The sequence below is a fragment of the Bubalus bubalis genome, chromosome 5 (genome assembly GCF_019923935.1).
Source record: "Bubalus bubalis isolate 160015118507 breed Murrah chromosome 5, NDDB_SH_1, whole genome shotgun sequence".
NCBI lineage: Eukaryota > Metazoa > Chordata > Mammalia > Artiodactyla > Bovidae > Bubalus > Bubalus bubalis.
The window spans coordinates 32,605,609-32,631,150 of record NC_059161.1 but is presented as its reverse complement, the minus strand read 5'-3'; positions in this window follow the sequence as shown (position 1 = coordinate 32,631,150).

Below are 25,542 nucleotides of genomic sequence, written 5' to 3'. Positions count from 1 at the left end.
GTCCCTGGGACTGCAAGGAAATCAAACCAGTCAATCCTAAAGGAAATCAACCCTGAATATTCACTGGAAGGACTGATGCTGAAGTTGAAGCTCCAATTCTTTGGCTACCTAATGTGAAGAGCCAACTCATTGGAAAGGACCCCGGTGGCAGGAAAGATGGAAGGCAAATAATAAGGGGGCAACAGAGGATGAGATGGTTGGATGGCATCACTGACTCAATGGACATGAATTTGAGCAAACTCCAGGAGATAGTGAAGGACAGGGAAGCCTGGCACATTGCAGTTCATGGCATCACAGAGAGTGAGACATGGCTTAGAGACTGAACAACAACAAAGGGTCTGGGCAGAGCACCTCCTGATTTACATAGTTGGGTTCCTGCCAGAATGATAAATGTCTTTCCATCCTGCATAGCTCAAGCAGATTTTCTCTTTGAGATCCCAGGCACTCAACTGTCAAATGGCTCTGAGTGGTTCCTGTAGATGGAAAATTCTGGGGCCTGAGAGGTAGAGTCCACATCCTGGGGAAGAGCTGTCTTTCTTTCTGACAACTGTTGCTGTGAAGTGAAGGCAACTGCCCTTGTCTTCTGCTTGGAGGAAGAGGAGGGAAGCCATAGCCTCTAACAATTAGCACAGGCCAATTTTTCGAAGGCCCAGTAGAGAGGCTGAAATGCCAAGGATGATGGATCTTGTCTGAGTGACAGGAGGTGGTGGCTCTGCAGGATCGTCTGCCCAGATTCAGACACGCCGAAGGGACCAGGAAAGACCATCATTCATTCACCCTCCCTGTGCCATCTATGCTTCCCAAGTGGTGCAGTGGTAAAGAATCTGTCTGCAGTGCAGGAGATACAGTTTCAACCCCTGGGTCAGGAAGATCCCCTAGAGAAGGAAATGACAACCCACTTAGGTATGCTTGCCTGGAGAATCCCATGGACAGAGGAGGCTAGTGGCCTACAGTTCATGGGGCTGAAAGAGTTGGACATGACTGAGTGAGCACACACACATACCCACATGCTGTCAGTAGGCAAGAAAGGCCTTTTCTTTTTAATGTATACTTCCTTAGGTGCACGGTGCTACTCAGTCTTCTGGCATTACCAGATCAAAAAGACTTGATGGTTGCAGAGGGCCTTTGAGGGCATTCGGGACAATACTTTCCAACCATTTTCCTTTGAAAGTCAGTGAAGAGGTGATCCCATAAGAATAATGTTCTGTAGTCAACTCCATATGAAAACCCCACATCTCAACCCTCTCCCAGGCTCTTTAGGATAGTAAAGGTGAATACACATGTGATTCAAAGAGCTCTGTTTAGTCCAGCATTTTCCAAAAGGATGGGATCTCAGAAACCTGTTTCCTTGCAGCAGTCACCAGCTGGCCTGCACACTGCAGGTCCTCAGAGACCTATTTTCAAGTCCACCAGGTCAGAAGGAGGAAGGGCTGCTGGGTTGTCTGATTTTCCAAGTCAGGACTTCAGATCAGGAAGATTGAATCCAGGTTATTTCTAATGTGAATTAACCCTTTCAGACTTCAGTCCTCTGACATCACCATGCAGGACTTGCCTCCAGGGGTTCAGAGAGGAGCAAACAGCCAATGTATGTAGCAGGGCTGCACTCAAGCAAGGATTTGGCACACAGTAGGTGCTCAAGAGATGCAGATGATACTCAGATATAAAGTTGATACCACTCTAATGGCATAAAGTCAAGAGGAACCAAAGAGCCTCTTGATGAGAGTGAAAGAGAAGAGTGAAAAAGCCGGCTTAAAACTCAGCATTCAAAAAACTAAGGTCATGGCATCCGGTCCCAACACTTCATGGCAAATAAACGGCAAAAAGTGGAAACAGTGACTAGTTTTATTTTCTTGGGCTACAAAACCACTGTGGATGGTGACTGCAGCCATGAAATTAAGACTCTTGATCTTTCGAAGGAAAGCTATGACAAACCTAGACAATGTATTAAAAAGCAGAAACATCATTTGCCAGCAAAAGTACATATAGTCAAAAATATGGTTTTTCCAGTAGTCATGTATAGACATGAGGGTTGGACCATAAAGAAGGCTGAGCACCAAAGAATTGATGCTTTTGAACTGTGATGCTGGAGAACATGCTTGAGAATCCCTTCTACTGCAAGATCAAATCAGTCAATACTAAAGGGAATCGACCCTGAATATTCATTGAAAGGACTGATGCTGAAGCTGAAGCTCCAATACTTTGGCCACATGATGCGAAGAGGTGACTCATTAGAATAAACCCTGATTCTGGGAAAGATTGAGGGCAAAAGGAAAAGGTGTTGGCAGAGGATGAGATGGTTAGATAGCATCACCGACTCAATGGACATGAATTTGAGCAAACTTGGAGTTAGTGAAGGACAGGGGAGCTTGCCGTGCTTTGGTCCATGCGGTCGCAAAAAGTAGGACTTGACTTAGTGACTGAACAACAACGAGGTACTCAAGAATCATTAGCTACAAAATAAACTAAGAGCTGCACAGAGCTAAAGCCAAGTATTTGTTCTGAAATATATGATAACTACTCAGATTTCTGTCTGACAAAGAATCTCCCTCTGACCAGGCCTCAGCAGGCCCCTCTGTTCCCTCCCCACAATGAGGTCATGACTTTGGAACTTCCTATCTTTTTATTTTTTAGCTACAACAATGCTCATTCAAACACTTATTATAGTATTTAAAAAATCAAAACAACTTAAATATTCAACAGTATGTGCTTGCGTGCTCAATTGCTTTAGTCCTGTCTAATTCCTTGAGAGCCTGTGGACTTTAGCCGCCAGATTCCTCTGTCCATGGGATTCTCCAGGCAAGAATACTGGAGTTGGTTGCCATGCCCTTCTCCAGGGGATCTTCCCAACCCAGCGATAGAACCCAGGTCACTTATGTCTCCTGCATTGGCAGGGGAGTTATTAATCTTTATTACAAGGACTTTGGGAAGCCATCAAATTGTTTCAAAGAATATCATGAATATGACAAGATGTGCAGGACTCAATTTCAGCAAGATTCCCATCAAACTGGTTTAGCCAGGTCCCCCACCCTCTACCTCTAACCACATTCTTCATCCCCCAGTGATATCTGCTTACGCTGGCCTGCCTTCAGCAAGAATCCTGTTAGGTGGATTCTGCAGAGAATTGCCCTTCCCTCTTAGTAAGTTTCCACCATGGACCCCACCACCCACTGCCCCCATCTGGTTCCTGTGTTACAAGGTAAGTTCAGTTTCCCCAGGGCAGGGCTCCCTAGAACTGTCTCTCAATGATTCTGCATAAAGTCTGCCTTACGGGTTTAACAAGTGTCAGAATAATCTTTTTCTTTAGCGTGCATCAATTGTTTCTAAAATAGCTAATTAAATGTTGTCCGATCTTAGGGCAATAATCAAAAACCCAAACCCGCTTCTCACCAGGCCGCATCTCAATACTTTCGGTACATTAACTCATTAACTCCACATAGCCCCATGAGATGCAGGTTAATGCTGTTATGTCCACAGTGTGTGTGAGATCACAAGGGACAGAGGAATTTAGTAATGCTCCTGCAGACCCCCACCTGAGTGAGGAGTCTATTGTGATGGGAACCTTGGCTTCTCAGGGTGTGTGCAGCTTCGTCTGGCATGACAGCCACCTCCTACTGAGCAGGAAGTGTGGTCCTTCTCCTTAAGAAAAAGTGGCATCCATCCCAGCTATAGGAAGGACAGAGCCAAAAAAACCATTTAAGAGAATAAATAACCCTGGGACTTCCCTGGGGGTCTAGTGGCTAAGAGTCTATGCTTCCAATGCAGGGGGCCCAGATTTGATTCTTGGGCAGTAAAAATAAAAGAGAAAGAGAGAGAGAGAGAATAAATAACCAATCAGAGGGAAACATGGAGCCTTATAGGGAAGGAAAAAATATATGTATTCTTTCTATCCTTTTTAGATAAGTTCTTGGCTGAGGAAAACAGTTAGCCATCAGTTCAATTGAGTTCGGTTCAGTCGCTCAATCACGTCCAACTCTTTGTGACCCCATGAATCGCAGCCCACCAAGCCTCCCTGTCCAACACCAACTCCCGGAGTCCACCCAAACCCATGTCCATTGAGTTGGTGATGCCATCCAACCATCTCATCCTCTGTCATTCTCTTCTCCTCCTGCCCTCAGTCTTTCCCAGCATCAGGGTCTTTTCCAATGAGTCAGCTCTTCACATCAGGTGGCCAAAGTACTGGAGTTTCAGCTTCAACATCAGTCCTTCCAATGAACACCCAGGACTGATCTTCTTTAGGATGGACTGGTTAGATCTCCTTGCAGTCCAAGGGACTCTCAAGAGTCTTCTCCAATACCACAGTTCAAAAACATCAATTCTTTTGTGCTCAGCTTTTTTTATAGTCCAACTCCCACATCCATACATGACCACTGGAAAAACCATAGCCTTGACTAGACAGACCTTTGTTGACAAAGTAATGTCTCTGCTTTTTAATATGCTGTCTAGGTTGGTCATAACTTTCCCTCCAAGGAGTAAGCATCTTTTAATTTCATGGCTGCAATCACCATCTGCAGTGATTTTGGAGCCCGGAAAAATAAAGTCAATCACTGTCTCCACTGTTTTCCCATCTATTTGCCATGAAGTGATGGGACCAGATGCCATTATCTTCATTTTCTGAATGTTGAGCTTTAAGCCAACTTTTCATTCTCCTCTTTCACTTTCATCAAGAGGCTCTTTAGTTCTTCTTCATTTTCTGTCATAAGGGTGATGTCATCTGCATATCTGAGGTTATTGATATTTCTCCCAACAATCTTGATTCCAGCTTGTACTTCTTCCAGCCCAGTGTTTCTCATGATGTACTCTGCATATAAGTTAAATAAAGCAGGGTGACAATATACAGCCTTGACGTACTCCTTTTCCTATTTAGAACCAGTCTGTTGTTCCATGTCCAATTCTAACTGTTGCTTCCTGACCTGCATATAGGTTTCTCAAGAGGCAAGTCAGGTGGTCTGGTATTCCCATCTCTTTCAGAATTTATTAATTTCAAAAATTTATAAATTTCAGAATTTATAAATTTCCACAGTTTATTGTGATCCACACAATCAAAGGCTTTGGCATCATCAATAAAGCAGAAATAGATGTTTTTCTGGAACTTTCTTGCTTTTTCGATGCTCCAACAGATGTTGGCAATTTGACCTCTGGTTCCTCAGCCTTTTCTAAAACCAGCTTGAATATCTCTGGAAATTCACAGTTCACCTATTGCTGAAGCCTGGCTTGGAGAATTTTAAGCATCACTTTACTAGCATGTGAGATGAGTGCAATTGTGCAGTAGGTTGAGCATTCTTTGGCATTGCCTTTCTTTGGGATTGGAATGAAAACTGACCTTTTCCAGTCCTGTGGCCACTGCTGAGTTTTCCAAATTTGCTGGCATATTGAGTGCAGCACTTTCACAGCATCATCTTTTAGGGTTTGAAATAGCTCAACTGGAATTCCATCACCTCCATGTGCCTAGCTTTGTTCGTAGTGATGCTTTCTAAGGCCCACTTGACTTCGCATTCCTAGGAGAGAAAAAAAAAAAACTTCCTTCTATCCTTTTAGATTGGTTCTTGGCTGAGATCTGAATGAAGATTAACAAGAGAAAAGCATGCAAGTGTGCATAATATTAGTATCATGTGACATGACAACCTCCATGAGGAAATGAAGATCCACATGCATAGTGACCACTGAGTATAAGATACCAGGTTTAATGAAGGCTAAGAAGTCATTGAAAACATGAAGGGTTCTGAGCTCAGGGGAGGGAACCAGTTGGGGGCCTTAGGGAGTCCTGCACCTTCAGATTCCTCCTGACATCTCTTTGTCTTGGAAAAGAAGACATTCCAGTCTCAGCCTGGGAGGGCACATCGCACAGGAGGACCTCCTGACCTGCTTCAAGGGGAGGTCAGAGAGTCCTTTCTATCCCTGGTGTTTCTCAAATTTCTTCTCTTAAAATGTTCATGTATACCTGTGGCGGATTCATTTTGATATTTGGCAAAACTAATACAATTATGTAGGTTTTTTTTTGTTTGTTTGTTTGTTTGTTTTTTAATTTTATTTTATTTTTTAAACTTTACATAATTGTATTAGTTTTGCCAAATATCAAAATGAATCTGCCACAGGTATACATGTGTTCCCCATCCTGAACCCTCCTCCCTCCTCCCTCCCCATTCCATCCCTCTGGGTCGTCCCAGTGCACCAGCCCCAAGCATCCAGTATCGTGCATCGAACCTGGACTGGCAACTCGTTTCATACATGATATTTTACATGTTTCAATGCCATTCTCCCAAATCTTCCCACCCTCTCCCTCTCTCTCAGAGTCCATAAGACTGTTCTATACATCAGTGTCTCTTTTGCTGTCTCGTACACAGGGTTATTGTTACCATCTTTCTAAATTCCACATATATGCGTTAGTATAAAAATAAAATAAAATTAAAAAAAAAATGTTCAGTATCTCAAGGTGCCATACCTTAGAGTAGTATGGTTGGGTCCTGCTAGTCCACATTTCAAATAAAGTGAAATTAAGACAATAAGAAAGGCACAACTATCCATTTGCCTGGAGATCAAGCATCTTAGCCTCAAAACTCCGTAAGGCACAGAGGCCCCAGGCAGCCCTGTGCCTCAAGGTCTCAGCGTCTTGTTTCTGGCTTCCTGCCTAGACCCCCTTGGCCACCAGTATTGGAAAGAGTTGTTGTTGTACAGTCACTAACAACAGACTCTTTGCAACCCCACGAACTGCAGGATGCCAGGCTTCCCTATCTTTCACTATCTCCCAGAGTTTGCTCAAATTCATATGCATTGAGTTGGTGATGCTATCTAACTATCTCATCTTCAGTTGCCCCCTTCCCCTCCTGCCATCAATCTTTCCCAGCATCAAGGTCTTTTCCAATGAGTTGGCTCTTCCCATCAGGTGGCCAAAGAATAAGAGCATCAGCTTCAGCATCAGTCCTTCCAATGAATATTCAGAGCTGATTTCCTTTAAGATTGACTGGTTTAATCTCGTTGCAGTCCACAGAACTCTCAAGAGTCCTTGAGCTCCACAATTTGAAAGCATCAGTTTTTTGGTGCTCAGCCTTCTTTATGGTCCAACTCTCATCCATACATGACTACTGGAAAAACCACAGCTTTGGAAGAGGGGCGCTTTCTAACCTGCTTTCCTGCCAGATGTCTAGAAATAGCCAGGATGAGGGTGTCTGTGTAGAGGATGCACTGGCTTTTCCACATCTCTACCCAGGCCTTTGAGTCAAATTAAGGTCTCACTGCCCCACCCCAACCTCCATGCTGCCTCCCTGATGCTTTCATGCTGACTCTGAGGAAGAGCCTCCACTGACCCTCCCTATGGTCACTTATCTTGCAAACAGTCATGCAGAGAAAGTGCTGACCACATGCTCTTCAGATTGCCCAGGCTCAACACAAAGAAACACATTACCTGTGGAGAAGGTTAACCAATAGCCCCACATCTCCACATCAAGAAGCCAGTCTTCAGAGCATCTCTGAGCCCCCAGGAGGGACGTGGAAGCAAGAGATGGGGTTCAAATGATCCTGATCCTGAAGGAGAGAATGAAATGCCTTCTGTTCCTGGTGAATAAGACACAACAGCACAAGCTCATTAGAGTTTCTTGTCCTGCTGGGCATGTCTTGGGAGGTTCTTAGGACTGAAGGTTCTGACCTTCGCTTAAAGTCAGGGTGCCAGCACCAGCTTAAAAGGAACAAATGCAGTAATTGGGAGCAATGACGCCCTGCCTGCCTGCCTCCAGGCCCTCCTTGGCCTGATCAGACGAATTGCACTTCTAAATAAAAACAGCTCCTGAAGTCTTCATTAGGGAGCCCTTCAAAAGCATCTCCCCTACTCACCTGTTAGCATCCGGCTTCTGGAACTGTCTCTAGATGAAAATGGGTGGATGTAACCTCTGTGACCTTGGGGACCGGGGGATGATAATTAAGGTAGAGACACCCTGGTCTCTGCCTTACCTGAACCTCTACTCTCAATCCTGAGGCAATGAAACCCCCACTGGGTCTCCATGCAAAATTTCTGCATCCCTGGGTTATTTATTCATCTTCTACTGGCTGATGTGAGAGCTGCCATTGCAACTACAAGTGATGAATCTGGTTTGAACCTGGCTCCCTTACCCTTCTGACCACCTTCTGGGACACGTGTGGGTCCCTTCCCAGGTGTGGTGTGTTCCATGGCCCTCTTCCTTGCCTTGAGGGTCTGTGTCCATTTAGGCCCCTCCCCCAACTCACCATGCCCAGAAGTCCCCCAGGTCCCCTGTGATACCTGAAAGCCATGAGCTTGCAATTTCAGACTCTTTTTCCTTCTTTTCAATTTGGGTTTTGTTTTTAATTTTATTGGAGTATAGTTGATTTACAATGTTGTGCCAGTTTCTGGCACGCAGCACAGTGATTCAGCTGTATGTATACATATACCCACTTTTTTTCAGTTTCTTTTCTCATATAGGTTATCACAGGATATTGAGTAGAGCTCCCTGGGCTATATAGTAAGGCTTTGTTGATTAGTTGATTATCTTATATAGAGTAGTGTGTGTGTGTTCAACCCAGGCTCCTATTTATTCCTGCCCCCCACCATTCCCCTTTGGTAACCATAAGTTAGTTTTCAAAATCTGTAAGCTTGTTTCTGCTTTATAAATAAGTTCACTTGTATCATTTTTTAAAAATTAGATTCTACATATAAGTGATATAATCTGATATTTGTCTTTCTCTGTCTTACTTCACTTCAGTTCAGTTCAGTCGCTCAGTCGTGTCCAACTCTTTGCAACCCCATGAATCGCAGCACGCCAGGCCTCCCTGTCCATCACCAACTCCTGGAGTTCACTCAGACTCACGTCCATCGAGTCAGTGATGCCATCCAGCCACCTCATCCTCTGTCGTCCCCTTCTCCTCCTGCCCCCAATCCCTCCCAGCATCAGAGTCTTTTCCAATGAGTCAACTCTTCGCATGAGGTGGCCAAAGGACTGGAGTTTCAGCTTTAGCATCATTCCTTCCAAAGAAATTCCAGGGCTGATCTCCTTCAGAATGGACTGGTTGGATCTCCTTGCAGTCCAAGGGACTCTCAAGAGTCTTCTCCAACACCACAGTTCAAAAGCATCAATTCTTTGGCACTCAGCCTTCGTCACAGTCCAACTCTCACATCCATACATGACCACTGGAAAAACCATAGCTTTGACTAGACAGACCTTTGTTGGCAAAGTAATGTCTCTGCTTTTCAATATGCTATCTAGGTTGGTCATAACTTTACTTCACTTAGTGTGATCATCTCTAGGTCCATCCATATTGCTGCAATATTTTGTTCCTTTTCTGGCTGAATAATATTCCATTTAACTCAACATTAAAAATATTAAGATGATGTCATCCGGTTCCATCATTTCATGGCAAACAGAAGGGGGAAAAGTGAAAACAGTGACAGATTTTATCTTCTTGGGCTCCCAAATCAATGGAGATGGCTACTTCAGTCATGAAATTAAAAGACACTTGCTCATTGGAAGGAAGGCTATGACAAACATAGACAGTGTATTAAAGAGCAGTGTATTAAAACTTTGCTGACAAAGGTCTGTCTAGTCAAAGCTATGGTTTTTCCAGTAGTCATGTATGGATGTGAGAGTTGGATCATGAAGAAGGCTGAGCACCAAAGAATTGATGCTTTTGAACTGTGGTGTTGGAGAAGACTCTTGAGAGTCCTTGGACTGGAAGGAGATCAAACCAGTCAATCTTAAAGGAAATCAACCCTGAATATTCATTGGAAAGGCTGATACTGAAGCTGAAGCCCCAATACTTTGGCCACCTGATGTGAAGAGCCAGCCCTTTGGAAAAGACCCTGATGCTGGGAAAGATTGAAGGCAGAAGGAGAAGGGGACGACAGAGGACGAGATTTTAGATGGCATCACCAACTCAATGAATATGAATTTGAGCAAACTCTGGGAGATAATGGAGGACAGAGGAGCCTGGTAGGCTGCAGTTCATGGGGTCACAAAGAGTCAGACACGACAATATTCAGCAACAACATGCCATTGTGTATATGTACCACATTTTCTTTATTAAGTGGTGTGTGTTTACTCAGAGGAGAAGCTTTGACGGGCATGTTACCACTATAGCAGGACAGACCCCTGGGCTAAAGAGAGAGAAAGCCCATCTTCTCACAGACTAGGGCTTCCTTTGCTGGTCCTGCCATGATCTGCCATCTTATAGAAGCCCCCAGGGTCCTCTCAGCTCAGAGAACTTGGGCAGTTGAAGATCTACCTAAAATCCATTGGGATAGAGCCGGATCAGCCTGGGGGGTTTGTGGAAAATTCACAAAGAAAATTTATATGAAACGGCTTCACCTCTGGAGTTTTCAGAACATGCATGAAGCTCTCCATCAACTGAAGGCAAGTTCTCAGGCACCAACTTCCTTCCTCACCACCAACTTGTTCACTAAGAGGCAAAAGTGCCTTTTTGGTTGCCTTGAGCAGAAACACAGCAGGATTTGCATAGGGCATCCTTCTGCTCTCCACTTTCCAAGGAAAGTTCCAGAGGCTGGAGGAACGACCCTGGCTGGTCCCCTAGAACAAATGCCCTTAGGACTTGAGCCTCCATTCCACATGCAGAAGCTTTCTCCACCTGCTCTATGTGAGGCCAGGTGTGTGACTGGTGCGTGATCAAGAGGTATGTGTCCTCTCGCTACCCTTCCCAAGGCCTAAGTCTATTTTCCCCCTTGGCCTTGGTGAGTGAGCTGACCCTGATCACAGGGATACCAGCCCCGCCAGCACTGAGGACAAGGTGGGGAGGGGGCGCTCACATGTGTGGCAGCAGAGGACTGCCACCTCCTGGTCGACCCCTTCTGTTCTGCAGTTTGTCACCCAGACTCCCTACGCTCCCCTCCTTTCTCGCTCAGATTCCTTGGGACTTGCCTAAGATTGAAGCTTTATTTAATAACAAACTCATTCTCTCTCCTGCCCTCTAAGACTGCCAATAGCCAAAGTCTGAGTGTCTTCCCTGGGCCCCCCAGCAAGGAGAGAACCACGCCACAGACTACCCAGGAAGAGGGGCATGGTCTTTAGACCTCCCCTTGGTGGAGATCCCACTAGCAGGGCTGCACAGGAAACAACCCTGGACTTGGGCAACCATGGAATTTGCTGGGTAAGAGTCTTCAAGGGTCCCCTCCTCAGCCTATCACTTTGGGAGGTGGGGGTGGTCTTGATCTTGGCTTTGCCACACCCAGCACACCATGCCAGTGTTGGCTGGATTTAACAACTTCCCCTTTCCGCTGAAGTAGATCAGGTTTTCTACCATCCTCACAGCCACCACCATTGAGTGTCCTGCGTGGGGGTTGGTGGGGGACCTGGGGAGGTGGGAGAACGCCAGATCAAGATTCAGCCCCTCTTATACCTCATGGGCAGGATGACACTTCATACCTTCTAAGGGTCCTAACGACAGAGGTTATATCGACCTAGAACACAGTGACAGTGTGTTGAATGAATGAGTGAGTGAATGAACTAAATTTTGTCTCCCCTCGGAAGCTGACTCACCCACCACCCACCAGCCAATGAGCCCAGGCTGGCTGGGCAGGGGAGAGGGGTGGCTGTGCTGGGCTTTGAGGACAGTGAGTTAATTTAAGCTCAGTCCTAATTACCAATCAGTCATGTAACGACAGTGGGGACAAAGCCATCAGCGCCGATGATTATAGACATGTGGACGTGACTCTGGGTCACCCAAGAGCTCAGCCAAGACCTTGGGGCCGGTACAGAGGTGCCATGAGCAGAATACTCCATTCAGAAAGGGAATCATCTCTGCCAGCATCTGGGCCTCCTGGGAGAGTCCAGACTCCGTGCAGAGAAAATGTGCGTCTGAGTCCTGCTCTGACATCTGAAGCAAGCTCTGAGCCTTCCTGAGGGTTCTTCCACCAGAAACCAGGAATGATGTACCTTTGGGTGTTGCCAGGGATGTGTCAGATACCGACATGGAAGGAGGCAGGGGGAGGGTCTTCCCAAAAGGCATGGCTCCCAGACAAGTTCCTTTCTTACTGCTTCTGTCCACTGGTCCAGCAGGGTTTGCATTTGGGGTGTAAACCGGCCATTCTTCCCGATGGCTTCATCCTAGAAGGATGACCCTGTGCAGAGCAGATGCTGCTGGCCCCGGCGCTGAGTTAGGTTTGCCCACAGGAAGACAAGCATAGCTGGGAGAAGTTCAGAGGCAGCACCACATGCTGTGAGACTGATTCTTGTGGGCCTAGCAGAGGGGCTGGGAATGGTGGGTTTGCTGATGTGTCCCACCGAGAGCTTGGGTATAGTTATCTGGTGTCCTAGATGCTGGTAGGAAAGCCAGGAAGGATGTGGCTTCCTCCTGTTTCTGTAGACTCTTGGCAGATACTTAGGGGTGCACCTTTCAGTGATGGAAGACCTAAACCAAACATATACAGGGGCTGCTGAACCGCCTAACTGGGGCCAGGCTCATCCTCAGGGCCCGTCTGCAGTCGCCTTTCAAGCCCCAGGCAGGAGCCATCCAGGCCACCCAGGGATGGTGGTGGAGGGCCCTGCTGCATGCTCAGGCTGGCTCTTGTCAAAATCTTAAATCTTCTGCAAAATGGAGTCAGCGAAACCATAACCCAGGGACATTTCCGAGAAATCGTTCTCTTGAATTAGCTGCAATATGGCTCTAATAAAGAGAACAGTCTATAAAGCATTATCAGTTCTAATTGATAATTGGATTTTTTTGTGTTGCCATAAGTAAGGCTAAAAGCTTCAGATATTGTATTTAAATTTCCACTTTAAAAATCCAGGCGAACCCAGCCAGACTCTTCCATTAGAGGGACAGAGAGAGGGAGAGATTTGCATAATATATACTGGAAACCAAACTGAAGACCAAGACTTCAGCAATGCAGAGCTCTTAAAAATCATTCTCACTTCGATTTCTCTTCTTAATCACTTCTGCGCCCTCGACTGGCACATGCTTAGTATACTGCTATCCAAATGTGTGACAGGCAGGATCTAATGTCCATGGGACTGGTTCCAGGTGGCATCCTGGGTTGAAAAAGGAGGATGCAGGGTGTTATATTGGGGGAACGCTGGGGAGCCTGAAGGCAGGTGGGCACGTGGGGACAGCACTGACGCTCGAAGGCCTGGCACCTTTGCGGGCCCAGAAGGAGGACCATTTGGAGAGAGAGTATTCTAATACTGGGAGCTAGACAGGAAGGCCTACAGTCGTTTTATCAACCATTGTCTTCCTGACTTTATGGCCAGGCCTCTCAGAACTTAGAATTCTCTGCTTACAGATTAATTTCTTGGTTTTAGACCATGGCCTCTGTGACACACTTGTAGACACTGCAGAAGTAATGCCATTGCCCGAGTCCACTAGGGTTGACAAGGCAGGAACGTAAGACTTTAGTGACCCCTCCAGCCAAGAGTTGGGATGGGACCCAGTAGGGACCAAACACCCAAGCCCCAAGAAGAAATTGGCTTCCCCATCAATGTTTCTTGGAAAACTGAAATAACAAGTGGAAGGATGGGCCTGGGGACTCAGCAAGCCTGGAGGGTAAGGGCGCTCCAAGGTAGGCTGACCGGACGTAGATCCTGGCACTGGGCCAAGGAGGTGCGCAACCTTGCCTGACCTTGAACGACCCTGCAAGACCATGGACAGGCCACTTTGCATCTCAAAACACAGATTCCTCTGTCTTCCTGGAGAAGGGCTAAAGCAAGCTGATGTGACAAAGTCCTGGTCATGTGAGGAACACCCAGTAAATTGAGGCCATGCCACCAGCACCCTGCATCCCTGGGACCACATGGGGGTCCTGACACCACAGAGCTGAGTGAATATCGTGGGGGAACAACATGGAGTAAGAGCAGGGAGGCAGAAGAGGTGTGTGTGCATGAGTGTGTGTGTGATGGGGTTCGTGTGTGTGCATGTGTGTCTGTGTACATGTATATGATGTGTGCAGTGTATGTGTGTGTGTGTGTGGTTGGGGTGTTGTATGTGCATGTACATGATGTGGGCTTTCATATGTGTGTCATGTATGTGTGTGAGTGTGAACAGGTGAGTGTGTATGTGTTTGGGGGCAGAGAGAGGTATGAATAACAAACCCTGGGTGTTCAGTGTGGTTGAAGACAGCTCCTTTGTGTGTCCGTGGTAGCCATAGTCTTGGCTCTGAGTTTTAAAGCACCTCCCTAACCATGGAATCCTGCAGCCAGGTCACGATGGGGCTGCACGGCGCCCTCCAGGAATCCACCTCTCTCATCCAGACTGGCCCTGGAGCAGCCCCTGAGTCCATCACGAGCAGGCAGAGCCCCCAGCGCCAGCCTCTGTTCCAGCAGAATGGCGCACTCCTTAAATTTGCCAAATTGCTACAAATCAGCCTATAATCACTTCTGTTTGGGTTTTCAATTATGGAGGAAGTGAATTTTACCTACCAAACAGTTCATCAGTTGAAATTCCCCTGGAGAAATGTCACTGAGTAAGGCTCTTGCCTTCCAGTAGAGACCTGGGGAGAGCAGAGTAGCAGGTGTGATGTGCCGGGGGTGGCTGTTGCACCCCTAGAAGGCAGGATCCCTTCTCTGCTCTGCGGCTGTGGGAGAAAGGCCCTCGGGTCTTCATGATATCACTTTTTTTCTGTTTTCTTTGCCATATTGCTGCTATTCAGTCACTAAGTCAACTCTTTGCGACTTCACAGACCACAGCCCACCAGGCTCCTGTTTTTCCTGGAGATTGCTCAAATTCATGTCCACTGAATCCGTGATGCTATCCAACCATCTCATCCTCTGTCACCCCCTTCTCCTGCCCTCAATCTTTCCCAGAATTGCCACGCTGTGGTGAGAACCAAAGGGGAAATGCTGGGAGAGAGCCCACAGCCCCATTGAGCACCATGGTCCATGGTCACCTGTGGAGTCCCAGGGGCCCAGAGAGCAATGTGCAGCCTGGCTGCCCACTTCTTCCCCAGGCACAGCCTGTGGCCTTACTGCCACTCCTAACCCCATGGAAACCGGGGGGCAGGGATGGCTAGTCATGCCAGTGTGTCCTTCTGCAGCTGTGGTCCAACCACCAACCCTGAAAGGTGGGGTTCATTCCAGGTCTCATGTCAGCTCTCTCCAGCAGAGTCCCCTAGATGGGTGGCTCAAACCTGAGAAAACTCAACTCCCAGCTCTGGGGCCTGGAGGCCCGAGATCCAGGGTGGCTCCCCTGAGCCTGTGAGGAAGGATTTGTGCCCACCTTCCCCCCTGCCCAGTTCCCAGGGCTCTGCCAGCATCCTCGGTGCTTCTTGGCATGTGGATACAACACCCCGTGTCTGCCATCACATTCCCGCGGCATCTCCCTGTGTGAGCATCTGTGTCCCAGCCCCCCTTTCACATGGACCCCAGTCCCACTGGATTACAGCCTCCGACTCCAGTACAACCTCATCTTAACTCAACCAATTACATCTGCAAGGACCTTTTCTCCAAGTCAGGTCACATTCTGAGGTCCTTGGAGTCAGAACTCCAATATGTGAGTTTTCAGGGGGGGGACACAATTCCACCCACAAGGTAACCCACCCCTCCCACTTCATTCAGAGCAGGCTTAGGGCCCGTGTGGGAGGGGGACATATTTGACAGAGAGCTGACTCACTGTGAAAGACTCTGACGCTGGGGAAGACTGTGGGCAGGAGAAGGGGCTGAGAGAGGATGAGATGGTTGGATGGCATCACTGACTCAATGGACATGAGTTTGAGCAAACTCCTGGAGATGGTGAAGGACAGGGAAGCCTGGTGTGCTGCAGTCCATGGAGTCGAAAAGAGTTGGACACGACTTGGTGACTGAACAACAGCAAATGGCTCCGATCTTGCTAACTGGTTCACAAAGGGCCAGCCCCTCCCTTCCCAGGCATTAGCACTCCCTTGCTTTGTCCCAGGGGATTTCAGGGAAGGACTAGGGAGGTTCCCAGAGCTGCTGCTGTTTGCTGTCTTCCATCCAGGGCATGCCCCCCACCTCCTCCAGCCTGAGTCTGTTCATCCGTAAAGGGATCTGGGGCCACCCTAGAGAGTCAGTGCAAGAATGACACAGACTCGCAGAACTGCCGGGACCTGCCTCCTGGTCTCCAGGCAGACTCCCTCCCTGGCCCCCACCCCGAGGTCCCTGTGCCATCCACCCAACAACCCCCTCCACATTTCCTGTCTGTCTGACTTTTGAACTGCCTCAGACTCTGGGTCCCCGCAGGCTATGCCTTCACATTCTGTTCACCCAATGGGAAGGACCCAGACCCTAAAGGGTGGCCTAAAGGCCCCAGTGCGTTCCAGCCTACTTCTGGAAGCTTCCTCACCAGGGTGTGCCCAGGGTCCTGATGACAGAGCCACCTCCGTCTGGACAGACCCTCGGAGCTCCCCTGTTTATGCCACTCCCTTTGGCTGAGTTCCACTCTGTTCCCTAAAGTTTCACGCTCCCCCCACCTCCCCCGCCCTTCACTGGTCTCCTCCTCTAGCGCAGTGACAAACTTCAGTGACTTTGCACAGAGAGGTCATCTGGCCCCGGGTGCTTCTTCTCTGTCTCCTTGGAAGCCTTGGGGGGCTCAGGACCTAAACTCCACGTCCCATGTCTCTGAGCTTTGCAGAGATTCCCTTCCAGAGACTGAACGGGGATCTGGTCCCTCCCTCCTGGCGAGCCCCCAGGGGGTCTCAGATGGCAGCCCCCCGGGGAGAGTGGCTCGTGCTAACACGGGGGCTCCTGAAATGCCTTTCACTGATTAGAGATGGCCCCAAGGGATTTACCCGAGCCCAGGAGGCAGGCCAGGTGGCACCCGACGTCTTGTTCCCGTCACACTAATGAGGAGGAGAAAGAAGTTTTGCCGTGAGGGCTCCACTAATGGGTGCCCAGAGCAGCCAGCTCTACATGAGCTGCCTCTCCTCCTTTTATTCTATTTATTGAAAAAAAAGCTTCCCTTGGAAAAAAATTAAGAGTTGAAGGGGATTTGTCAAAAGGCCATTACCTGCAGACGCGTCCACCAGGTATACCTGTGAGTGTGCGTGTGCATGATTAGCCGGCACGGCTCGCACGGCCACTCCATAAAAGATAAAATGCCGTTTCACCGAGTTTCACATTTTCTGCTGAGCATCACTGTCAGGCAGATTTCAAGGGAGACAGGTATTTGCATACGAAGCCAAGCTGGAGTTTCCATAGTAACAGGCTTCCTCAGAGAACTCCTCACTTGGGCTTCATCCTCACTTTCAGTTTCCACCCCAAACGTCGTGGGTGAGAGATGGTGCGTGTGAGCAGACCTCGCCTCCTCTGCAGCTCTCTACGACTGTGTGTCTGCGCAAGAGATGTGACAGGGTGGGCTGCCCACTGAAGAAAAGAAGAGGTGTTTTGGACTAAGCAAGAAAAGAGAGAAAGGAGGAAAGGAAACAGGAGGAGAAAACATCCCTTTCTTTTCTAAGGATGCCAGCTCCTCTCCTCCTGAGGAGCAGTTCTGTGAAGGAGGGCAATGGGGGGTGCTAGCATGAGCAGGCTTGAAGGTGGAAGCCCAGCAGGGCTGTGTTCTCCTGGAAGGAAGTGGAGATGTTGCAGACTATGACTAGAGTGAAGAGGGAATGTCCCAAACCTTGGACATGGGATGCTCCAAGCCCAGGAGAGGGAAACCCAAGGGTGGCAGGCTCCCTGAGGCATGGTGGAGATAAGATCCCCACAAGTCCTGTCGATGGTGAGGTTCTAAACAGGGGGTCTCTGCAAGATGCTGGTGGTTGAGCTCAGGCAGGGAACGTTCCTAGGAATGGGGCTCTGAGCCAGGACAAGAAGTAATAAAGGCCGCCAAGCTCTGCTCAGGATTCTCCCAGAGCCCCTTGTTCTAGGACACATGGGAGACAGGGAAAGAGCCCAAAACTGCATGGCGTAGGTTTTCTCTCCAACCTTAGCTGCAAATAAAGGCATTTTAGAGATGGCATTTTTTTTTAATTGTGTGCATGTGCCGTGGAACTCTTGCTGCCTGTTACACAGGGCAATTCATCAAGCCAAGCTGAACACAGATGTAGTGGTTAGTAAAATTATTCAGATGAGAAATAAGGAAAATGAATCCCTCCTGTTTTGTACAGTTTACAGAAATATATCTGCATATGAGGTGCCTTCTAGACTTTCAAGCTATCTAGCAAGTAGGCAATGGCTAAAATGGAGTGTGCACCCCCATTTTCCATATGATGCCATAGGCTTGGGGAGGCAAACCGATGTGTCCAGACTTCACAGGTGGATGTTGGCAATGTTGGCGCTGACTCTTACCACCTCTCAAGAATAATTCAGGATTGACTCAAAATACAGAGATCACTGGGAAGTCTCTAGAAAGGGAGATTAAACACTGGACTCAAGTCCTGTCTTTGTCATGAGTTAAACGCAAGACCTCAGTAGGACCCCACTCTATTCCTGCCTTGAGAACCCCATGAACAGTATGAACAGTACCTGTGTTTTCTCATCAGGAAAATGGGGATGAAAAGGGGTCACCCTCCTAGAGTTGTGGGCTGTTCAGCAAGACGAGCAGCACAGGGGAGGATGGGGCTAGTGGTGCACAGGACACTGTGTGTTTCATGGGCTAGCACACAGGTGCATGGACCAGTGTGTGGCACACAGGCGAGTGTGTGGCATGTAAGTTCATGCGTTAGTGCATAACACGTGGGTGAGTGTACGGTGAACACGCTAGTGTGTGGGTGCATAGGCTAGTGCATATTGCATGGGTACGTGGATGTGTGTGGTTCACTTGTGAGTGTGTGTTTGTGGGTGTATGAACTAGTGCCTGGTGCATGGGTAGTTATGAGGCATGGACTAACGCACGGGTCTGTGCTCCTGGGTAGCTGGTGTTGATTTAGTGAGATATCCATAACACACGCAATACTCTGTAAAGTTAATAGAAATTCCTCCCCAAATTGTCTTCGCATAATTAACTTTCCAACACACCTACCACTCTCTCTAGCCTAATGAGAGATCTATTCATTCCTGAGATGGGTAGTCTGATGGTCAGTTTCCAGTGGAAGTTCCCAGTGATTCAACCCAACACTAATCAGAGTGCTGCTGAGAAGGCGTCTTGTAGGTGTGGTTGACCTCTCAGTGAGGTGACTCTCCATCAGAGAGACTTCCCTCTGCTCTGGGTGGAACTGGTCCCATCAGCTGAAAGCCTTCATGACCAGAACCAGACTTTCCCTGACCCCCTCAGTGAGGTGACTCTCCATCAGGGAGATGGCCCTTGTGCTCTGGGTGGGCCTGGTCCCTTCAGCTGAAAGCCTTCATGACTAGAACTGGACTCACCCTGAGCAAGAGGCAGCTCTGCCTGTGGACTGAAGCTCCCATGTGAGACGCCCACCTACCCTTCCTGTTGCCAATTTATATAAATAGGTATTATATATATATCTCCAAGGTGGTGGCTCAAACAGTAAAGAATGTGCCTGCTATGTGGGAGACCTGGGTTCAATCCCTGGGTTGGGAAGATCCCACTGGAGGAGAAAATGGCAACCCACTCCAGTAGTCTTGCCTGGAGAGTTTACATGGACAGAGGAGCCTGACGGGCTACAGTCCATGGGGTCACAAAGAGTTGGACAAGACTGAGAAACTAATCATAGCACAATATACATACATACAGATAGAGATAGATGGATATAGAGATATACATATATGATATATGTATCTGATAATTTAAAAATCATATATAGATAAAGATACATAGAGTCAAGAGATATATATCTACATCAGTCAGTTCAGTTGCTAGTCGTGTCTGACTCTTTGCAACCCCATGAATCGCAGCACGCCAGGTCTCCCTGTCCATCACCAACTCCCGGAGTTTACACAAACTCATGTCCATCGAGTCCGTGATGCCATCCAGCCATCTCATCCTCTGTCCTCCCCTTCTCCTCCTGCCCCCAAGCCTTCCCAGCATCAGGGTCTTTTCCAATGAGTCAATTCTTCACATGAGGTGGCCAAAGCATTGGAGTTTCAGCTTCAACATCAGTCCTTCCAATGAACACCCAGGACTGATCTCCTTTAGGATGGACTGGTTGGATTTCCTTGCAGTCCAAAGAACTCTCAAGAGTCTTTTCCAATACCACATTTCGAAAGCATCAATTCTTCTGCACTCAGCTTTCTTCATAGTCCAACTCTCACATCCATACATGACCACAGGAAAAACCATAGCCTTGACTAGACAGGCCTTTGTTGACAAAGTAATGTCTCTGCTTTTGAATATGCTATCTAGGTTGGTCATAACTTTCCTTACAAGGAGTAAGCGTCTTTTAATTTCATGGCTGCAATCACCATCTGCAGTGATTTTGGAGCCCAAAAAATAGTCTGACACTGTTTCCACTGTTTCCCCATCTATTTCCAATGAAGTGATGGGACTGGATGCCATGATCTTCGTTTTCTGAATGTTGAGCTTTAAGCCAACTTTTTCACTCTCCTCTTTCACTTTCATCAATAGGCTCTTTAGTTCTTCTTCACATTCTGCCATAAGGGTGGTGTCATCTGCATATCTGAGGTTATGGATATTTCTCCCAGCCATCTTGATTCCAGCTTGTGCTTCTTCCAGCCCAGTGTTTCTCATGATGTACTCTGCATATAAGTTAAATAAGCAGGGTGACAATATACAACCTTGACATACTCCTTTTCCTATTTGGAATCAGTCTGTTGTTCCATGTCCAGTTCTAACTGTTGCTTCCTGACCTGCATACAGGCTTCTCAAGAGGCAGGTCAGGTGATCTGGTATTCCCATCTCTTTCAGAATTTTCCACAGTTTATTGTGATCCACACAGTCAAAGGCTTTGGCATAGTCAAGAAAGCAGAAATAGATATTTTTCTGGAACTCTCTTGCTTTTTTGATGATCCACCAGATGTTGGCATTTTGATCTCTGGTTCCTCTGCCTCATCTGTATAAATATGGACATAGGTCTAGAGATATGATATACTGATATTGATATGGATATATGTATAGAAATATGATATATAGATGTGGACATAGAGATGTAATATGTCTGTATCTATCTAGATCTCTATATCTGTATCTTATAGATACACAAGATATATCTTATATATAGATAGATAGATGGTATGATATAGCTGTAGAGATACAATACCTCTTTGTCCTCCAGTGTGATGGTATGGATAGGAGTGGGGACTAGGGAAGTGATTAGATCATGAGGGCACAGCCTTTATGAATGGTGTCAGTGCTGTTATGAAAAGGACCCCAAAGAGCCTTCTCCCACTTTCCACCATGTGAGGATGCAGGAAAGGACAGCTGTCTGCAGCCTGGAAGAGGGCTTCACCAGAGCCCAGGCACACTGGGGCCCAATCCTGGTAGCCCAGTCTCCAGAGATGTGAGACATCACTTTCTGTTGTATATAGACCACCCAGTCTGTGGTATTTTGTTATAATTATCTAAACTGACTAACACAAAAATATAAATATCTATCCATCTACCTACTTTCCTATGTATTTTTTAATGTGGACCATTTTAAACTCTTTTTAAATTCCTTACAATATTGCTTCTTTCTGTTGTTCTGGCTTTTTGGCCATGAGATATGTGGGATCTTCACTCCTTGACCAGGGATCCAACCTACACCCCCTGCAATGCAAGGTAAAGTCTTAACCACTGGACTGCCAGGAAAGTCCCTTATCTATCATTTCTAGAGCTATAAAATACATCTTCATGCCCGTATCCATGCCTGTACATACTTCTATTATCTGTACATAGATAAGGAGGCACACACTGACATCTGCACAGATACGGATGCAGGGCTGCATAGAGTGACAGATGCAGGTACAGGTGTGGGTGGAGATGAAGCTCTACCTCCTCTGGGTTCCATTTCTCCAGTCAAACCCTGACCGAGGCCTTTCCTAAATGACCAAACGGGTGTCAGTGAGCTGCTCCAAGCGCAGGATTGAGAACCATCCTTCAGATCCTCATCAATCTTCAGTATCGGGCCCCCCAGATATCCTTTTTTTCTCACCGAGGGTGAAATTTTACCTTGGATGAAATGCTTAATGTCTCTGAGTCACCGGTGACCACTGCACACCCTCACAGCCCTGAGAGTGTAGGTCCGGGTTTGCTTCGATCTTCCCTCTCAGATCTGGCTGACCTACAACAGACCCTCCTGAGCCAGAGAGGAGAGGCCAGCCTTCCCCCGTATGACTGGCTTTGGTTCCAAAGAGCGAGCCCCTGCGCCAAGGTAGTTTCATCAGGACCGAGTCCGTTTCCCACTGGCACCGCAGCAAGGGAGCACTTGTCATGTTTATAAACAGGCATTCATCCGAGGGCAAAGGGCATCCTAATTACCATCGATCTGAAACCCCACAGTAAGCACAGTTTTCTTCTATGTTGTTTTACATCTGAAAAGGCTTGTGTGTTTCTCAGTGATGCATATAGGCAGAAGGAAATAAAAATGCAGGGTCGTCACTATGAATTATAATCTCACGATGTAATGATGAGAACACAGGTGAGCGTCTCTGGATCCTTGGCGGTGAATGGGGTGTCATCAGGGGTGATAATGCCTGCCTGATTAAAAATTACAGAATTTACTCCAACAGGGCAATGCATCGCAGCTCTCAATCAGCACCTCTGTGCAATGTGCTCTTAAAGATGCCCAATTCTGTGTCTGGCCTGATGCAACCGTCGCTTCCTTATTCCTTCCCGCTGGACTCCTCAGGGAGGTGTTTGGTGCACACCGTGTTCTCTGTGGCTGGTTTAACGAGCTGCAAATTTGTGCCTCCATCGAATCACTCCACCAGTTGGTTCATGAAAGCCATTTCTCTGGGAAGCAAACACACTCGGGTCCTGCTGCAAAGGCATGGCCATGCTGAGTGTATTTTCAACGTGTCAGAGTTGAGGCTCCGTGGTGGGACCGTTTTTCTTTTGATGGAAAAATAAAGATTGGAAAATAGCTCAACTATCAAGGAAAGCTGACTGAGGGGAGTGGGACTGAGACCTCCCCAGTTTTCTCCATGCTAGATCGAAGCTGGGGAAAGGGTGTTTTTCATTGGCCGTCAAGCAGTTCTTAAATGTAATATGGATGCCAGAGGTGGAACACCGTGGATACCTTTTGTTGATAGATATCTTGTTATCCAATTTACCCTCAAATCTATCCCATAGGCTGAGGAGAGGACACAGAGAATGAGGAGGAAGCTGGTGTCACCGCTGGCTCTGCGGACAGGGCAGTCTGATGGGATGGGTTCTTTGCTGGCCTCAGTCACACTAACAGCCCTGAGAGGTGGCCTTGGCTTCTTCCCTGGCCTGTAGTTGGAGAAACTGAGGCCCAGAAAGTTTAAGCAGCCTGCCCAAAGCTCTCCCCCAGACAAATAATACCAGCCTTATGAGCAGCCCAAGAGGGGACCCTCCAAGTTACTCAGAGAGTGGGTTTGCAAGGAGATTATCCTGCAGAGTGGAGATGGATTCACAGGACTGAGGACCACAGGGGAGCCTTTAGGAGCAAGTTTGTCCAGAGGCCCTGGTGTCCATGACCTGTTTGTGGAGCTGGTGGCCTCTGGGCACACTTGGGACCATGATGTCACAGCTGTATCAGGTGTACTGAGGGGAGGGCAGCATTATTTGTACGGCTTCTTCCACAATCTGGTCTAATTGAGAGGGCTTCCTTAACACTTCTATCCTCATACATAAAGTCCTCAGTGAGGATAGATTTTAGTTAACAAGAAAATAGAGTTCAGACCAGAGCTGGATTCCCTAGTTTGCTATGGTTGGAAGGCTTGAATGGGGGAGGCATTCCCTGGAGGCCCCAGTGCCTGGAGACCCATATGTGATGCCGTTTTTCATAAATGAATGTATGAACAGATCAAGATTATTCCTACCACATAAAGAAGATGTGGTATATATACACAATGGAATATTATTCAGCCATTAAAAAGAATGAAATAATGCCATTTGCAGCAATATGGATGGACCTAGAGAGTGTCATACTGAGGGAAGTAGGTCAGAGAAGGAGAAATATCATATGACATCCCTTATGTGTGGAATCTAAAAAGAAATGATACAAATGAATTTATTTATAAAACAGAAACAGACTCACAGACTTCGAAACTGAAATTATGGTTGCCAGGGGGAAGGGATATTTAGGGAGTTTGGAATGGACATGTATACACTGCTATATTTAAAATGGATAACCAACAAGGACCTACTATATAGCACAGGGAACTCTGCTCGATGTTACGGGCAGCCTGGATGGGAGGGGACTTTGGGGGTCTATGGATACATGTATTTGTATGGCTGAGTTCCTTCAGTATTCACCTGAAACTATAACGACATTGTTAATTGGATATACCCCAATATAAAATAAAAAGTTTAAAAACTAAAAAGATTATTCCTAACGCAGGCTTCAGTCAGTTCAGTTCAGTTGCTCAGCCATGTCTGACTCTCTGCAACCTCAATGGACTGCAGCACACCAGGCAACACAGGCTTAGGATGTGCTGCAACCCTTCGCGTTTACACTGCCCCAGAGACTGCAGCTACCAAGCCCCAGTGACACACCACCTCCTCAGGTTTACAGCAACTCAGTGGGGTAAGGGTAATTGTCTCCTTTTCTTTTTCTGGGCTCCAAAATCACTACAGATGGTGACTGCAGCCATGAAATTAAAAGACGCTTACTCCTTGTAAGGAAAGTTATGACCAACCTAGATAGCATATTCAAAAGCAGAGACACTACTTTGCCAACAAAGGTTCGTCTAGTCAAGGCTATGGTTTTTCCTGTGGTCATGTATGGATGTGAGAGTTGGACTGTGAAGAAGGCTGAGCACCGAAGAATTGATGCTTTTGAACTGTGGTGTTGGAGAAGACTCTTGAGAGTCCCTTGGACTGCAAGGAGATCCACCAGTCCATTCTGAAGGAGATCAGCCCTGGGATTTCTTTGGAAGGAATGATGCTAAAGCTGAAACTCTAGTCCTTTGGCCACCTCATGTGAAGAGTTGACTCATTGGAAAAGACTCTGATGCTGGGAGGGATTGGGGGCAGGAGGAGAAGGGGAGGACAGAGGATGAGATGGCTGGATGGCATCACTGACTCGATGGACGTGAGTCTGAGTGAACTCTGGGAGTTGGTGATGGACAGGGAGGCCTGGCATGCTGTGATTCATGGGGTTGCAAAGAGTCGGACACGACTGAGCGACTGATCTGATCTGATCTGATCTGATAGATAAGAAAACTGAGGCTCAGGATGTTACATAACTCTCCTCCAGGAGTTGCTAGCTACAAGGATAAAACCCACGTCCCCACCCCCGCCTTACTTCCATCCCTCCGTCCTTTGGTTGGAAACTGCTTCACATCCTTAGCTTCCCAATCAGAAGCCCTTATTCTGAATAGACTCTCCATGGGTAGAAGCGGTCTCCATGGAAGCCAAGCTCAGGTGATGCTCTTGAGATTAGAGAGCTTTGGGCATTATGCTGTGTTTGTCACTGTGTAACAGGGCAGGGAGTTGGACCTCCCAGCATCCTCTGGACAGTTCTTACACAAGTTGAATGCTTCTTACTCTGCTGCTTCCTCCAGGACCAGAGGGAAAGGAAGTGACATGCAGTCAGTAGAATTACTGAGTTGAGCTAGTACCAACCTAGATCCCATCACCCCGTCACAACGTTATAACATGGGTATGTGTGTGTGT